At 37.9% G+C, this 17,369-nt stretch overlaps 1 protein-coding gene across 3 annotated transcripts in view; it reads right to left on the reverse strand.

The window, feature by feature from the left end:
* LOC103740310 (ST18 C2H2C-type zinc finger transcription factor) overlaps positions 1-17,369 on the reverse strand; it is a 165,346-nt gene that overhangs the window by 144,742 nt on the left and 3,235 nt on the right. Inside the window, exon 1 of one of the 3 annotated variants that reach the window (XM_008840901.2) lies at positions 15,565-15,738. The exons of the other annotated variants lie outside the window; for them this stretch is intronic. The gene's annotated coding sequence lies outside the window, so the exon portion shown is untranslated. Of the gene's footprint in view, positions 1-15,564; positions 15,739-17,369 lie in introns of those variants that run through there. 3 annotated transcript variants of the gene reach the window in all.

Here is a 17,369-nt window from a genome sequence, read left to right on the forward strand (position 1 = left end):
AAATTCCTCTGGGTTTCCAACGTTTTTAGCAGCCTAGCAAATTCTTCTTTTCTAAATAGTGCAATGTGTTTCTGATAAACACTCATATGAGAAGTGTTTTGTATTGTTCACTGCTTTTTTTTTTTTGGAGAATATATTATCCTCAGACTTCTTGGAGAATGGACAAACCTTTTAGTCTAATAATAAAAATATATTTGCATTGCATTCATGTAAATATCTCAGCGTCAGAGCTCTCACTAGTGTTGCATTTTGCAACACTGTTTGCTTGGATATTGTAGGAAGAGAGGAGTAATAGGAGAAATTATGGAATGGGGCATGGGCCTAGTGTGTTTTAGTAAGGAAATGGAGAGTGGCTTTCAAAACAGCAAGCCATCAATTGAGCAGAAGCCAGGTGCTTTAGCATTGATCTCTTCAGGCAGAGAAGGTTGTTTTGCGTCCTGAACATGAAGTTATCATATATCAGCACTCCAATAAAGCTCAGAGAATAGGACTCTACACATATGGTTTCAAAAAGCACGAGGCAGACTTTAAGGGCATCCATGCTACTGGGTAACTTGGTTTTGCTCTCCCATAAAGCACTCTAACAGTGTCAATCTCATCTAAATATGAGGGAGGACAATAGTATCACAAATAAGGAATTCAATGTACATTAGTGTAACAAATGCTCTGGGTACAGGATTGCCTTAGTGATGTCATTAACATACACTGAACTCTTCATTCAGCCCCTACTCTCCTGGAGAAGAGAAGCCAAGGAATGGGCAGTGAGTCCTCAGTGACCAGATGGACATACAAGTTCTGCCACTGCAATAGAGAAGACATTTCTATTGTACAAATGAAAGAGGCAATGAAATAAAGATCTTTGAGATGCAAGTGTTAGGTTTAGTTCTTGATGACTTAGGAAAACAATCTGACAGGTTTGATAAAACGTTGCTAAGCATGAACATTAAGTTTGAGTGAAAATACAAATCAACAGATTATATATATTTTGGGACAGGTTGCATTTTCCTGAAAAAGGATGTGCAGGAATAAAATGCCCCAGTATGTGGTCCCTGTCTTTAAAATATAACTCATGCTATGTATTTTCATAATTCCACAAACTTAGAATAGAGAAAACAGTGGCATGGGCTGTGCCTGCAAAGAAATGTCAGAACCCTAACTGACCCACCTCCTTGGATGGCTTTTCAGAGTGAAAAGGAATCTGACTATGGAAATGTGGTCATTTCAGCATCTGGATTTGCTGTTTCATGTGACCACTCACAAAGGTCTGTAAGTACAGTTCACTTCAGGCTTGTTGTGCTATTTATCCAATTGCATCATCAGCCAATGGCTCCCTACTAGTCAGTATCCTTAGTGTTGGTTGATAGATTACTAAGGGAATATGACTCTGTTTTCTTCTTCAAAAAATTAATTTTTTATTATACTGACAAATTATAATTGTACATACTTACAGGGGTATAAAGTGGTGTTATGATAAATGTATACAAGGTGGAATTATTGAATCAAGCTAATTTGCATATTCATATCACCTCAAATATTTATTCATCAACCTTAATAGAGACATTGGATCTTTGACCTTTTCCTCTTCTACCTCCCTCCAGCCTCTGATAACCACCATTCAGCTGTCTGCTTCTACGTACTCAGTCCTTTTTGGTTTTCTATCATAGATTAAATGTATTTTTGGCTATGTTACAGTTTTCTGGAAATGTGTATGCAGGAATGGAAATAAAATGGCTCAGAACTATGGAATCATCCCCCTTAAAGATCTAAATTACAGGTCATATTTTCTAAATTGACAAGAATGAGCATGAACAGAACATGTTGCCATAAAGTTGGCTGGAGGGCTCTCTCATCTCTTTAACTCCTCTTGCCCCCACTGCACCCTAGCTCTGTGTCCCTGTGGGAAGCCTCCCCTAGGCTTCCCCACTTTCACCTGCTTGTCTCAGACTGGAAGCTCCTAGCCAGACTGATGTCATTTGAATGAGGACCAGCCTACTAATTACCACTACCTCTGTGGTATCCATTTTAGAAAAACAATGGATCAAATCAATGGATCAAATATCTATAGACAAAACACGCAAATAACCACCCCTGTCTAGAACTTGTAATGCTAATTACTTTTATCTTTACTTCTCCTTCACATCTCCTATTCACGATTCAAGGACTTTCTTTTCCATTTCGAGATATGAATTATGCAATTTGGGAGTCTTTTAGATAGACCCACTGAAGGGGTACTCCAGTTGCCTCACCCTGCGCCCTTGTTCAGCATGGAAGAAGCCAGAGCAGTCTGCGTCCCTATTCCCTATTGGCAATTTGAGTAACCCCTTCAGAGGATGGCGTGATAAGAATAGGAGGTAGGAAGTGGCTAAGCAGTTAGGGTAAAAAGACCCCAAAGAAATGTAGCCAGTTTCTTGGCTGAAAGTCAAAATGTCCTTGGGCCTGTTAGCAACATACTCTGTTCCAAAGGCTGAAAAAATGTCAAAAGTATTTGGGAGTTTGTATCTAATCCTTAAAAGATTTTACGGTTACCTCTTCAGAGGGGGAATGTTATAGAGTACCCAAAAGCCCCATAAAAATAATGAAAGAAGAAAAAAAGAAAAAGAAAAAAGTGATGGGGAGATATGGGAGGTGCTGGAAGGCAGGGAGTGGGCATGGATTTGATCAAAACACCTTATATGCATGTATGAAATTCTTAATAAAGTTTTTGTAAAAGTTAAAAAAAACTTTAAAAAAAGTGATGCTTACAAAAGCATACATTTAAATTAGCTAATACTACTAATAAATGCAATACTTAACATTGATAATATTGTATTATTAATGTTATACCTGAAAACTAGTGATGTGGGAGAGCATCTATTCGGTTAGTTTTTGTTTGTTTTGTTTTGAGACAGACAGCCCAGGCTGCCCTCAAACTCACAGCAATTTTTCTGCCTCAGACTCCCCAGTGCTGGGTTTACAGGCACGAGCCACTACACTTGACTAGGGAAGAATATTATGAACTACTTGTAAATTAAGGTCCACTTCACAGATAAAAAGAGGCAAGGGATTCTTCTACCCACGGATGACTCAGTGGCTAAAGTGCTTGTTATACAAGCATGGGGACCTGAGCCTGGATCCCCAGCACCATGAAAAGCTAGATGCATGACACATGTGTACAGCCCCAGAGCTGGGAGACAGAGATGGGCATACCTTGGGGGTTCACTTTTCAGTGTACCAAAAACAGTGAGGTTCAGGTTCAGTGAGAGACACTGTCTCACAAAACAAGGTGGAAGGTGAAGAGAAAGACACCTAATCTCAACATTTGACTTTATCATGTGCACGGATGGGCAAACGCTCACACGTATACACATGCACATATGTGTATCTCTCTCACACACACACACACACACACACACACACACACACAAAGAAAACAAACCCCAAAGAACAAATATTATATGTAATACTACTATTACAGACGTAGCTATTGGCTTGGATACACAGGGAAGAGAAGAGTCACATTTAAGGACTGCCACTGTCAGATCAATCATATTAAACCTATAGGGTGACTACACATTTGAATGCTTTAGAAAACTAAACTGGGTACTTCTAGAAAAACAGGAGATAAAATAAAAGGATAATATAAAAATATAATACTGTTTACATAAACATATAAATGGGATATAGTAGTTTCAAATTAAGATAATGGTGGCTGCCAGTCATTACACACAGACACTGACGGGGGCATTGGATCAAATATCTCACCACTATGTTATCTCTTCCATAAATCTCAGTCTCAGGAGTTTCCATTGTTCAAAGTTCATGGTAAATGAACTCGTTGTACTGTGAGAACGAGTTCTTATTCAGAGCCTTGTGTGTGTTCCTGTTCCTCATGCTGTGTGGCTCTGGCTGAGGAGCAGTGGGAAGGTAAACATCGGTATCTTCTACAGAACCATAGAAAGACTCAGGATGGGGTCATTCTGGGAAGGTGAACTTTGCGCTGCCCTGAGATAGATATAGACTGGATGAAATATTAGAAAATCCGTAATAAATGGTACACTGAATATGGTAGAAGTCACAAAACCAATATGTTGACGAAGACGTGATAAGTGACCTGGAAAATGCTTTTGTGGTAACTAGAGACCATGAGTCCTGGCCCCAGATAGCAGAGATGAAATGAAGATATTCTTTGCATCTAACACCAACTTAGGTGGGACCGAAATGTGACACAGTGCTCTGTGTACCCAGAACTGCACTTAATCTCTCTAGCTTTCACATCTCCCATGGAATAATAATAGAACCTGACTTCAGTGTGGCGAGGACTGAATGAGGTATGTGCACAGTATAGACTTTCAGTAGATTCCGAAATCACAGAGAATAGTTCTTATGCAAAATCCACAGGTGTGTGTTCTATACATAATACCTCCTGATGGTCATGGTCAAGACATGTTGATGAGAGTGAATAAATCCTTGGAGATGTTCTTTAAGAGAACAGAATACTAGGGACAGGAAAGAGGAGAGGGGATAATGAGAAGAAGAGAAGGGATAACAATGATCAGAGCACACTATTATGCAAGTATGGAAATGTCACAATGAAACGTCTTACTTCATACAATTAATGTACACTAATTAAATAGAGAGTGAATATAAGACTAGCAGGGAAATTTGCTAACATTCATTCAAAAATATTTGTTGACTCTTTTATTCTATCTGAACCTGTTATAAATGCTTTGTACATATTAACTCTATATGTACAACTATATCCACCAGAAACTATCAATTATTTTCACCTTTAAAGGGAGATTGTAGCATAGAGAATCTACATATTTGTTTCAGAACTCCTGGTTCTCCCATGTCAGTATGTTACCCTCACGAGATAGGTGATGGAGATGTTGGAACAGACAGCACAGAAATGATGCTCCCATTGGGGAGCCAAATCCCAAGCCAAAGAGTCAGTAAATGCATAGCACAGCTTAAAGTAGTGGCAAATGCTGCACAAGAGTGTCAGCTGGAGGGGAGGAGCTGCTTTACACGGAGGACGATCAACTTTGTTGATCTGAGAGAGTATAAGAGCGGCATGTCAGGACTGGGAATACAGCTCAGTCATCAAAGTGCTTGCCGTGTAAGCCTGAGCACCTCAGTTCAGTCCCTAGAATCCTTGTTAAAAAAAGCAGGGTATGGTAGTGTACTTGCAATCTTGGAGCTGGGGAGGCAGATCCCTAGGCAGCTAGCCTAGCCTACTTGGTGAGCTCCAAGCCAGTTAGAAGCCTTGTCTCAAAAAAAAAAAAAAAGTGGATGGAACTGGAACCTGAGGACTGACATCCAAGATTTCCTCTGGACTCCACATGCACACATGTGCATATTCTCTCTCTCTCTCTCTCTCTCTCTCTCTCTCTCTCTCTCTCTCTCTCCTTCCTCTGTCTGTCTTTCTTCTTTCATCAAGATCCACATATCAGAGTTTAAGCACTTGGAGCCATATACTTAGAATAATGACAAAAAGCAGCCCAACTAAAAGTGAGCAGAAGACAAGGAAGGGCAGAAGAAAGCACATTTGTGCTCAAGGCAGGATGCATGCATGCATGGAAATGGCACAGTGTACAAATACGATGCACTAGTAATTATAATTAAAAATGCATCCTTTTTCTGAAGTGGAGAAAAGACTTGTATAGACATTTTCCCAAGAACATGCATAAGACCAATAAGCACATGGTGATGCTCAGCACCATCAGCCAGTAGGGAAACACAAATTAGGATCCCAAAAGAAATGCTACTTTATACCCATTTAGGTGGAAGTAATCAAAGAGAAAATATCAAGTGCTGGCAAGGCCACGAAGTTCCCATACCGCTGGTAAGAATGTAAAATGTTCCAACCACATCAAAAAACAGTATTTCCTCAAATAGTAAAACATGGCTACCATCCAATCCAGCAATGTGACTACTAGCTACAAAGATGTGAAATAAAGACACATATGCTTATAAGAAATTATACATGAGAGTTCTTAGAAGCACAATTTACAATTGCCCAAATGTAGAAGTAACCCAAGATTCTATCAACCAAGGAATGGAAAACAAAAAAATGGCATATTTAATCAATAGAATATTATTCAGCAATAAAATGAATGAAGCACTGAGACATACTGAAACAGGAACAAATTTGGAAAATACTCTGGTAATTGAGAGAAGCCACAAAAAACACATGTGATTTCTGTTACATGAAATGTTCAGGAGAGGTATATCTACAGACAAAGTCGATCACTGGCTGCCTAGGACTGGGAGAAGTTTGAGAGGAAGCTAAAAAAGAAGTGTGGAAGATTTGGATGGAAAATGAAAATGCTCTAAACTGATTGTTGGTACTGGATACACAGCTCAGAAAACACTGAAGACTACTCAACTCACTTTAAGTGAGTAAACTATAGCATGTGTGAATTATATTTCATCTGTTTAAAAGCTGGTGGAGCATGCAGGCCCTTTAAGAAGTTTGTGTTTTATTTTAAACATAATAGGAAGGGAGACCATCTTTAGACAGTAAGTCAACAGGGCCTGAGAAGAGGGTAGACTGGGCTGGAGTGGATGGTTGAAGGCCAAAGGACAAAGCCCTGTGTGCAATGCAGAGGGTGGGGAGGGAAAGGGGTAGGGGAGCACAGGAGGGAAAGGGCTGAAAGGCCCTCTCTCTGCTGCCTGCTCTTTGCTCCCTACTTCCTGCCACATCTGTGCACTCTGTGGAGAGAAGCTGCCTCTTCACTCTCACTCCTTCAAGATGGCTGCAGATAGAGGACTAGTCATCACTTTCCTTTAACCTGCCTAACTGCTTGCATCTTTTCTGACAGCTTACACTGAAGGGAAAATCCCTAAGATTCTCTGGTTCTCTAGGTCTCTCTCAGCTTCAGAGTTTCTGTGACAGTTATTAACAGTAAATAAAAATGTAGGAGTTAGGTAGATCTTCAGTTTTTAGTATTATGATGTAACGGAATATACAATAAAAACTGACATGCTAAAGGGACTTGCAGTTGAAAACCACCTCACACTGGGTCAGCATACCATTCTGCAGTTCTTAGTGGATCAATTCAGAATGGAGCTTGCGCCAATCCTTGCACTTAGAGTGTATCTCCCCGAGTCCATGCCCTCCCCCTCCCAAATGTGGGTGTAGAGGAAGAGGCCTCTTCCTTCTTTTTGAGGGATGGTTCTCCAAGATGCTCTCTTATGCTTGTGTCCTGCTTCGTCTACTCACCTTTCTTCCATATTTCCAAGCTTCACACACTTATCATTCCAGTTCTTTTCCACATAAACTCCTCTCTCATCTCTGCATTGCTGTCTCTGCTCCTCAAGGTCAAACTTCTTAAAAGACCCAGAGATTTCTTTGTTCTCACCTTGCTTCCCTCCATGTGGAGAGCTAACTTCCAAGCTGATTCCACTGAGGCTGCTCTGGCTAAGGGCCCAATGACTCTTCTCTGACATAGATGGTGGTAGGTTATCAGCCATTTTCTAAGCAGTTAACATTGTTCAGTCTTTGAAAAAAATGTTCGTATCTGTTTTCCCAATACTACTGGTTTTCTACAGCCTTCTCTATTTTTTATTTTTGGTATTTATTTATTCATTTATTTTTACGAAGAGTACATAGTGGGTGACTCTTGCTGACAGTTTTGAGGTAGAACCAAGGGCAGAATGGTTCAATCTTGACTTTCTGGTGCTTTTGACAGCACAGAAGGAATATTTCTGGAGAGCCCTATTTATTTATTTATTTATTTATTGAGACAGGGTGTCCCTGTAGGCCCAGCTGGCCTGGAACTCACTATGTAGACCAGGCTGTCCTTGATCTCACAAGAGATCTGTCTGTCTCTGCCTCTGAGTGCTGAGATTAAAGGCCTGTGCCACCAAACCTAGTTTCTCTAAAATCTTCTTTTGCTAACCCCTTCTGACACCTTCCCATTTGTTGTTATCTTCCAGGTTCCAGTGTTGGTTCTTTTCTCACTGTCTATGTTCTTCTTGGAGACCACATTCAAATGTCCACTTCTTCATTCTGGATCTCACTCTTGAATTCCATCTGTTCAATGTCAGCACCTCATTGTCTAACACTCAGTATGCCCCAAAGAGCCCAGTATCTTTCCCTCTAAACACTCTTCCTTCTGAATCTCTTGTCTTTATTAATCATTCACATAGTTATCCAAAACTAGATAGCTGTCATTTTGTATTATTTTGTGCAGTTCTTGGGTTCAAACCCTCAGTCTCAAGATAGTACGCATGTGCTATATACCGATCTACACATGAAGTCCTTGCTTGTAACTTCACTAGTTTTCAACTCTGTCCTGGGTTTACCACCGACACAGCACAAGTCCTACTACATTCTACTTCATGCTTGTGTGTCCTGTTCTGGTATGAGCTCTGCAAGTCCGCATGTGTCATCCTTGCTCTTTGACAAAGTTGGTGGAGCACAGTAGATTCTCAATGAATTTGTTTAACGTAAATGCAAATGCTTCCTCTACTAGATCCTTCTTGACGCTGTCTCTCAGCGGGTGCTATTCTTTAGGCCACAGCTTCATCTTTTAGAGAAAAAGTAGAACAGGCCACACCTGGTGAGTTGCTCTGGTCCCACCAGGCTGAGAGCCCAAGTGAAACTGCACCTGGTCACAGCTTGTTTTAACAAACCTGCTGTCACAGGAGCACTGACCCAAACAATGGTGGAGGCTTTGCCTACATCGCTCTCCCCTACAATGACTCTTGAGGTCCTCAGGGGCAGCTGCCCTGAATTGTGTTCATTCTCTACACTTTGGAAACCTAGGCACACAAATGTTGCTTAGTCAATCAATTACATAGAACCTAAGCAACTGTTACCTCTGATATTTATATTTTAACTTCTCTCCTTGCCTACTCTAATAAATAATACAAAAAATCATTAAAAATCATATCCAATTGTAATATATTTTAACACTGGTGAACTTGATATGGCATCTAACTAGGAAGAGTTACAGTGGAGTGATAAAATAAGCCATTCTTGGATTTCTTCTCTTAAAAGACATGTACTTATCAATTATGTTCAAAGTTTCTCTTTTAGGTACTGAGACAAACATAATAATTTTAAATATAGTTTATCTTCTCAAGGATTTTTTTCAGCTTTATTAACTTGACTACTTTTCATCAGTATTATACTTTCAGTATGGTATTTTCAAAAGATTAAAATATACCCTCAAGCTAATTCTATAGTAATTTAAGGAACCTATATTATTATAACAGTTACAGGCTAATTAAGATCTAAAGTACAAAAACAAATACTGCAATGTGTCTAAACATGCTATTGCCTGTAATCTATCATCTCAAACATTTGTTTAAAGGAATAGAACTTTATTTCAAGTGAAATCCTAATGACAAGTCCAAAAATGAAAGTGAAGTGTGCATTGGCTACACGTTCTTCCCGAGGGACAGTGCCTGGCTGGGCTTTACCCGGGAGACATGGGTCACAGCAATGCATGGTCCCTTGACAATGCAGTTTTCTCACCTACAGTTAGTGGATGAGAGCTGACTTTGTGCTATAGGTATTGTTGTGGTGTGGTGGTTGTGAGAATTTGTATACATAAAATATTTAGGGCAGTGGTTGGCTTCATGTCAATGTGATATAATTATTACCAAAACACACAGTTAGAATTCAATTATCAGATGCTTGTAAGTATTTATGTTTATGCTTTCCGATATAAGATTTTTCACTGTTTGACCAAATGCTTAATTCTTAATCTAATGTTTGGATTGGAGCTAAAGTTCATGCAGTTCTTAGAACAAGCTATTTCAGATATCAAGGTTAATTAGTGTGCTGAATATGTGTGTCTTTAAGAGGTATCATGAGTGCTTATGCTGTCGTTAGATTTTTTTCAAATTCATGTTTTACTTATTTAAAAAGTTCATAGTTATACAATTTGGGGGAGGAAAAGGATTCCGGGGTCACCCTTGATGTGGCAGGTGCTGCTGAGAAGGAGGAGCAGCTCATCAAGTAACCTCATCAGACTCATCCCACTTTCTAATGGCATCTGACAACAACAGAACCCAGATGGACCTGGGACCCAGAACCACTTGACAGCTACAGTGCTGACACTAGCTTTTTACCAATAGTCTGCTCCCAGAGACCATGATGCATAGGGAAAGATTAAGAGCACGGCTCAAGTTTCCATGCTCCTGGTGATATGGGAAACACATCCTAGTGTTTCAGTCTCAGTTGCTTCCTCTGTAATGATGGGATACAATTATTCCCAGTAATAAATGGAACAATCCGTGTAAGGCGCATAACACAGAAGTTGATACAATGTAAATGCTTGGTAGATAATAATGATTATTATAAATATAAACATATATTTCAACATTATTATGAAAAAATTTATCTGTCAATGTTGGCATTAGAAATTCTTTTTCTTATTTTCCAAATTTGAGAAAACAGTTCTTTGGCTGATGATTTAATGAAATGGGGAAGAGAGGAAGAGAGAAATCAAAAAACATACTAGCTCTCTGTGTGCATTTCGTTACTTGACAAAGCCAGGCCCTGGACTCCTATGACTTCTCCAAATTCCTGTCCACTGACTTGCACTGCTGTGATTTGTCTATGTACTGATTCTAGTTCTCTTCAAAGCCTGACCCTTGGGAGTACTAAGGTCAATAAAGTTAGGTTATGGAAGAAACATTCCCAAAGAAATAAGTGATTCAGCATGGAGGCTCATCAAGCTTCAAATGCTTATAGCTGCAGAGCAGGGCCACAGGAGATTCCCCAGGGTGGGAACTCTAACTAGTACATGATTTCACACCAAAACAAAACTGGCATGATGCTTGAAAATTTGACCTCTAAACCAAAAGGTCTATTTATGTTACAAACTGAAATCTGAGGCTCTAAGCTTATTTAATTGAATTATATTTTAGGAAAAAAAAAAATTTATAGTTCAGAAAGTCTAGGTGAAATACACTGAATTTATCTGTAAATATCAGCGTAAGAAATATCTGGAAAATGTGTTTCGCATCTTCACTTTGGTTAGTCATGAAACCTGCCTTTTGAGAGGATAATGGCAGAGTTTTAATCTCTAGGAAAAATTTTCCAAATTCATTACAGAAACTAAGATCATCCTTCATGAAGTCAGAAAAAGAAAAAAAAGGGGGGGGGAGATAACTTCTATCACTGAAAGTAGCCACCATAGCAACTGTGATCCCCATTCTTTCATTTCCCCAGGTCTGACATTCTGCAGCTGACCGCCCTTATTTGTCCCTACATGTTTTCCAAAATATAAAAGTGAAATAGAGTCCCAAGGGCACTGTACTTGAAAGGTTATGAGAGTTAGAGAATTTTAACCATGCCTGCCAAATCAGCAGATGGCTTGTGATTATAATTATATGCATCAATAAAACGAATAATCTTTACAAAATTTGAATTTCTACTAAAGTAAGGGATTTAGTAAGCAGATGCAACAGAATGCATTTTCTTTAACCCTTTTGGTAGACACTGGTATCTTTCACCCACACAGAGACATCAAGGGCTCTGTGTATAATGGGTTGTACACTCTATAATTTTTTTTCCTCTTTCTGGAATATTCACATTGTCAGCCTCAATCTTTCCCTGATTTCATTTTCTTCATGAGCATATTTCATCCTCACCTCATTTTCACCCTTCAGAATAGAAATATTAAGACTAATTCCCTACCATTGTTTGATATTTGAAAGAGAAAAATGTGAAAGAGGTAAATACTTCCATTCTAATTCAACCAAATCTACCACAGAAACAAAAGCAGTGGGTGCGTCCTTCCAGCTGATGGTATTCGATGCTTTCAATAGCAGAGTTCTTCTTTCTGTTTTCATATTCTCTTTAATTTATAATCCAGGAATGAAAATGATATTTATTCCATTTAGACAATTAACCATTTCATTTGGTCTGGCTTGCATAACATTAAAAGCAGTGGTAGCTAAGTTTTGCTCAGACTAGGAATTCACTCTGATGTGACACATCAGAAAAAAAATAAGGTGGGTTTTCAAAACTTGCATTTAGCCATAATTTCTGCATGAGGAAAATTTCATAATCTAGGAAATTAAGTTAAATTATGTTACTTTAGATTTTGGAAGAGGTCTAGAAAATAGACTACAAAAAATTGCGTATATCTGTGAAATTGTAGTATCAGTGTTTTTTGTGAAATTACCAAGTATAACTTCATTAGTGAAGGGAACCAAATAGTATAAAGAGAAGAGGTTGCATCATTTAACATGTATTTATCACCATCAAACTGGGAATGTAATACTTAAAAAGTTTTTAGAGAACACATGCAGATGTTTCTAGCAAATCTGTATTTATGGAATATAAATCAAATAAATTAAAATGTTTCAATCTTAAAAGCTATTATATGGTTATAGCTACTTCTATAGCATGAATAATAATTTTAGAATTTTGAAGGCATTGTTATATTTGTGAGTCAACAACATTTTCCTGTAGATACAAGATATATGGAACCAAAAAATTCCTCTTAGCAACAACATTCTCCCCCAAATTAGTTTAAATTCCTGCTGAAAAGCTTGTAGATATGTTACAGCTGACAAAAGAACATTCAAATACTGTAAATAAACCTAGATGTCTCTTAAGAGTTCACTAGATGGAATTTTACCTTTTATTATAAAATATTCAGCAAAAACTAGGCTCAAATATTATATAGCTAAAAAGTATAAAATATTTTCCAATAATTACCTTTGAAGAAGAAAAATTTATATTTAATTCAGAGATTAAGTGAAAAAAGTTATTAATTAAAATATTAAATAAGTTCCTAAGGGGCAAGAAATAAAAACTATTAATAAAAAAATTAAGAATAAGAATCAAGTCTGTCTCAGCAGTTTAGAAAGTTTGCTACAATGACCTTAAATGTAGATGTTTCACTTTTTGTTTAAATGCCACTAAATATTTCTCAAAGAAAGTTTAAATTTAAATGCTATAGAATCCTAATACGCTGTTTTGAAAGTTACTAAAAAGTGTAGATAAAAAGTCAAGTTAGCTACACACTCCACATACAGTTAGTATTTTGAGTATGTTACCTTGGACTTGGCATGAGTACACAGCCACATAACATGGGACAAAATCCTTCACAGAATCTCACAGAACTGGGAGCTCTGAAAGTGAAGACAGAGTAATGCGTTCCATACTATGGAAGTGAACACACAGGAGCTGTGTGACGCTGGCACGTCCGAACACACAGGAGCTGTGTGACGCTGGCACATCCACTTGCTTTCTAAACTCCAAGTGCAAGTTTAAGATACAAACATGATATGCCAGAGACATTACACACCTTATTTAATTTTCACATCAGTTATAACACAAAATTTATTTCCCACCACTCCTCCTGGTCCCCATGCAGTGTCCACAGCATATACTAAAATCCTTTGACTAGTTTTAATACACATTTATTAAATAAGTAATTGGAATAAAAGTTTATTAATATAAAGTTTCTCTTGACACAAATCAAGCTCTTTAAATTTCTTTAAAGAAAGAAACTATACAAAAGTAAGAGTAGTTTCTTATTAATGTTTGAAAAAAATCTTTCAAATTCAATATTGGTGGAAGTAAGTTCGCATAAACCCAAAGTAACGACTTATGCCCTCTGATCGTAATTACACACAGCCCTCTTTGTTTTGAAGAACAGCAATCACATTTCTGAAAAGTAAATCCTATCAGTCTCATCCACAGAGATCCAACTTACAGACTTGTCAAGCTGGTCATGCTTTGCTGCACCAGTGAGGATGGAAGCAAAATAGTTATAGTCATCCAAAGGACTGTATGCCCCCTGGCACCTTCACCCTTGCATTAACAAGATGAGCATTACCAACTATGGAAAAAGAAATGATAACACAGGTGATTCAGATGAAAAATATTCAGCACAGGAAAATAACCTAGAGTACTTGCAATGCCTGTGAGAACAAACTAGTTGTATAACTGCCCTAAACTAAAATCGCAGGTAATCAAGTGTAGCCATTTTCAGATGCTTTGATTTTTTTCTCCCATGACTCCCATCACATAGAAGGAATGCTAAGGAAATGATATATAAGGAAAATCTCAACTTAGTTAAACTAACCATATCTTTCCTGCATATATTTCATTTGAAATCAGTAAAATATTGTTACTCTTCTTCATGGAATTTATTTCCTTCTCATTCTGGTTGGGATGAAAAAAACAGTTTGAAAATACACAATATATACTATTCAGTGACATTCACAGTCTTAAGCGAATTATGTAAATAAAATTAAGGATGAGAGCACATTTAAAAGAAGAAAGTTGTTCAAGACAAAATTAATAAGGAAGCATGGAACCTCTGATCACTTAGACCATACCATGAACCTGTATTATGAATCTCTCATGAATAGTAATAAGCTGTTCTATATAAAAATATTTATATATCCCTATATAAATTTTAAAAATGTCAGTGTAGGACTGTAAGTTAGAAAACTGATTTCTACACAATATAGTTTTAATTCATGAGCAAATGATAATGAATGCCACTCTAATATTAAATGACTGTCTTTAAAAATTGAATCTTAAGATTAATATAAATACATCTATTTTAAAACACCATACTATGCTAACAATACTTTTAAAATGTTTTCTATGAGATTGTCAAGAGTTCATTAAACCATTGGCAAACTACATAGCTGACAGTTCTTAGAATAAAATATTTAATTTACCTGAATGCCTTGTAATAAAATCATCCTCTCTCGAACTAAACACCCTCTGAAAACCCACATCTAAGTCAGATAGATATTTCAGCAAGGCAAACAAGACTTTTGGCAACTTCCTGCTGCCATATTTCTCTAAAAGGATCCTGCAATGCTACACTTCAATACTGCAAGTGCATTTTTTCCAAGGCAAGAGTAAGCCAGTGCTGTTTCAGTGTTAAATAGCTTTGATTCCTCCCCCCCCTCGCCCTCGAGTACAGCAAGCAAATGACTACTAATCCTGTTCAACAGTACATGCTCACTGCAATGATTTTATTTCAAGATTAGAGAAAAAGGAAATGCATGAGCAAAAGAAGAGCTTTTATTTTCTTGTTTTGCTGTGATTGATTATTGATTGATTGATTGATTGATTGACTGATTGATTTTTAAGACACTGATCAAGGAAATGGTTATCCTGTACATGATATTAAATACACGTTAAGGGTTGGAGCAATTTTATATCAAGAATGAACTTAACTGGTTACATTCATGCCCTGGGTTTCTACTATGTCTCATAATCAGTAGGACAAACTAAAATTAAAGTTGCTTCATGAATTTGAAAGTTTTCAAACCTGGACACACACCTGAATAGTAGTTATTTGCTAAAGCACCCTTATTTCCAACAAATACCCACCTCTCAAATATATGTTCACTTGCTATTTGGGATACACTCGACTTCTGAAATTTACAAACTTTTGTCAAATAGCAAAACAATACAACAATAACAACAGAATCGGAGCACTGATCATTGAAGCAGCACTTCCAGAAGTGATAGCAAAATCCCTTCATTCTGACCCACTTGTCGAGAAACGGACTTTCAGCCCCATGGTTAGACTAAAATTTGTTCCACTTTCTCCCTAGGGCTTAATTGCCAGACTGACTTACCGGTGCCTCCTAGCCTTTGTTCTGCCTCTCACGCTGACATCAGGGAAGCAGTGATGTAGAATAAAGCAGGGTGGGCTAGGTTAGTCCAGTGTTTGTGTCGTTGTGTGGTGTGCGGGGACACTCTGTGATACTCTAGTGAGCTGTAAGCTTTTTTTTTTTTTTTTTTTTTTTTTTTTTTTGTAGGCTTTGTGTCATTTACTTAACGACCAATCTCATTAGCTGCCAGGGTACAATGGGCTGATGCATTTTCTATGTACATACTCTACACAGTGACCCTCAAGGTTGCCGAAGGTCTATTTAATCAGTCAAATGCTGAATATATTTGCAGTAAATCACTAAAAAATAAATAAAAAATATGAGACTACCGAGGTATCTCACAGGCTTAATATTTACTCATACTTATTCACAGGTAATAAAATACATGCATATTTAGCCAAAATGAGAGTGGAGCAGGTGGGGAGAATTGTCTACTTTTCGTTGATGACTTTAATTTTATGAAACTTTCAGAATCAAAAGTATTTTCTCCTAATAAGGAACCCGAGGCTGAAATTTCATTTTTGTCTTAGTTTAATCATATTAAGCATAATAAAAAAAGAATCACTTTCCTGAGCAGTTTCTTCTTGCTCCCAGCCCACCTCTGTCTCAGTCCGACCCCCTGCTCAAACAGTTTCAGAACTGGCAAAGTTGTGTTTCTGCCTCTTTCACTTCAAGGTAAAAACCCTTTTAACTTCTATGAAAAATGAAATGCTGAGAGCCCTCTGAAGGACGACAGCTGTCCATAAGTATCAGGGAGAAGCTCTATTGTCCGGCGTGTCCCTGGGTAAAATGAATACTTTACAGCAGAGGCTGTTCAGCTTGGCTGAAGAGTGTGGGGAGAAGGGGAGGAGGTCACTGGAGATTTCGCACACTAATTTAATCTGGGAAAAGGACAGGCTCTGCATCTCCCCTGAACAGACTGGCAGCAATCTGAGCCCCCACAGAACTATCTCCTTTTGCCTGTGCTCTATTTATTCCTTATCTCTGTTTACCAACCGCTAGGTCCCTTTCATTCACACCACGAGGCCGTTTTCCTACTATCAGTCAGCAGCTGACACTGTGGAAGAGCCTCAAAGGCAAAAAGAAAAAAAAAAAAAAAAGATCAAAACTAAACCAAAGCTGTCTAAACAATGCAACAGTACAAGTAAATGCATAAACCCTGATTCTTAACCCAACCCACAGGGTGCAAACAGAACCTTTATAGTAAATCCAACAAACCTACCACAGTGAGCTATGGGCCACAGAGAAAGAGAAGTCAAAACATCATTCATGAAATCACCATCCAAAAAGAACAGCTAAAATGCACACTGGTTATGAAGTAGCTGTGGTCTTGTGGACACTCTTATCTCTACCACAGATCAATTAACTGGCAACCAGGAAATATTTACCTTGCCAGAAAAGGTGAGCTATACGTTTCTAAGGGAAACCTTGCTCTCCTTATGCTAGTGGTTAAGAATATCTGCCAACATGATCACAAGTTAAAAGGAAATACAGCATACTTTCTAATACCCCATCACACTGAATGTGATTTGAAAGCTCTGGCATCTAAACTCCTTTCTACTTCTATAAAGACACTAAAAAGTCCTATACAACCAGGTCAATTAAATCATATGCCCATGTCTTATACACTTTACCTCTCTATGACAAAGTAGCTAATATTACAAGAGGAAATGGGAAAAGACTACTTCAGGTACAACTTTTTAATCTTTTGAAGCAGGCTTCAGGGTATGACTGAAAACAGAAATTAGACAAAGAATGTTGAGTAGAGA

The sequence above is a fragment of the Nannospalax galili genome, unplaced genomic scaffold (genome assembly GCF_000622305.1).
Source record: "Nannospalax galili isolate Female #2095 unplaced genomic scaffold, S.galili_v1.0 scaffold639, whole genome shotgun sequence".
NCBI classification, from domain to species: Eukaryota; Metazoa; Chordata; class Mammalia; order Rodentia; family Spalacidae; genus Nannospalax; species Nannospalax galili.